This window comes from Chanos chanos, chromosome 14 (genome assembly GCF_902362185.1).
Source record: "Chanos chanos chromosome 14, fChaCha1.1, whole genome shotgun sequence".
NCBI lineage: Eukaryota > Metazoa > Chordata > Actinopteri > Gonorynchiformes > Chanidae > Chanos > Chanos chanos.
This window is the reverse complement of record NC_044508.1, coordinates 4,856,278-4,858,065: the sequence shown is the minus strand read 5'-3', so window position 1 is coordinate 4,858,065 and position 1,788 is coordinate 4,856,278.

Below are 1,788 nucleotides of genomic sequence, written 5' to 3'. Positions count from 1 at the left end.
CGGACAGAGAGTTGAGAACCAGGCATATAAAGAGAGAGAGAGAGAGAGAGAGGATGACAGAAATAGAGCGAGAGAGAGAGACGGTTCTTTAGGCTTAAGGTGTATATGCTGTAGAAATGAACATAGATTTAAATAGACTTTTAAATTCTACATGTGATGAATATAAGCATATGCTATTTAAGGAGAAGGAAAAAAAAAAAAGAAAAGAAAAGAAGATATCCAAATAATCAGGACAGGTTTTCTTTTTGGTTCAAGGCTTTTGTTGCATGGAGCTCAGTGAACGTGTGCTTTAAAAGTGGATCTCATAGACACTGTCTCCAGTCCGGAATATTCCAGTCCGACCCTTCCCGCTCTCTACCTGTTCTTAATGTATTTACGGCAAACGAAACATCCAAAATTCCTGGAAGCTGTTGTTCAAAGAGTCAACAGAGAGACCCCCCGACCCCCACCTACACCCCCCAAAAATATAAAGATCTCCTTAATGGCCTGTCCGGCCCTTTCCTGTTCTTGCCGGAATCACAGGTTTCTACTGACACGGTCACAGCTGAATCATTTTCTACCCCCTCTCTGACCTCAATTTACATATGAGAAAAGTACAGAGAGAGAGAGAGAGAGAAGAGTGACAGAGATAAAAGTCGTGACAGCTCTGTTTGACTCTGTTCCGTGTCTGGGGCCGTCTTCAATTACGTACAAAGAATTTTATCAGCGCTCGCCTGTTCGACGTTTCAACTCCCCCGGTGTGAAAATACCTGTCCCCGGATGCGGACTGCCCTGTTCGGTTGGTAACGGTGCTTGTGCAATCAACATAGACAAGCAAGCGCCCGCTCAGCCAGGCTGGAAGGGGGAGGGGGGGCACCAGAACCGGCTGAAATGCCCACGGTACGAGCAGCTCTCTCATCACCACTGCTTTGCCGGCAGATGTTACGCTAAGAGTCTTAAGGGGTGTCTTCTCTCTCTACCAAAAGATGACACTGCCTGGATCCAGTGTGCCGCCCCCCCCCCCCCTCTCTCTCTCTAAACCCACCCCCCACCCCCCCTGCAGCTGAAACTTGTGTCTTTCATTTCGTTGGTGTTACTTAGAGACTATCATATTGAAAGACCTTCATTTAAGAGCCACATGGCAGTGCTAGCTTGGGGGGGGCGGGGGGGGGGGGGTTAGGTGGGGTTGGAGGGGTGGGGGTATTTTTCTTTGCAAGACCTAGAAATGCTAACTTTTGTTGTCTGAAGTGACCTTGTGTTGAGTGGGATGCTCAAGCCCTTTACTGGTTCCTGCTCTCTGAGCTTTCTCATCAACCTCCTTCTTACTGAATTTCATACCTTGAGAAGTTGACTTGGAACTTGCAGACGTCGGATTTGGAAACTCTAAACCTATATAGGATGAAACAGACTCTTAAATTTCTGTTTTAGTTGGATGTGTTCACTGGTATCCATGGTGTGTGCGGGGGGTGTATCTTTTTCTCTATGTGCGTGACTGCAGAACAGGATGTGCGTATGAATGTGATTCCTCCGATGGTGTCGAAGTTCTGTTTACATGGACACCAGGGCGGAAGTGTCATTCCGCGTAACCTCCAGATATGACATCAGATACGCACATACGAAGACACACATGCGTGCATGCTTACCTTTTAACACTGTTTTAACCCCCCCCCCAAAAAACAAAAAAACAAAACGTCCAACCATTTCACGTCAACCATTTCTTCATTAGTGTGTGAGCGAGTGTGTCCGTGTCAGTGAGGTCATTCCGTGTTTCGCAGAATTAGCGTGGACCAATTTGGACACGCTGTATAA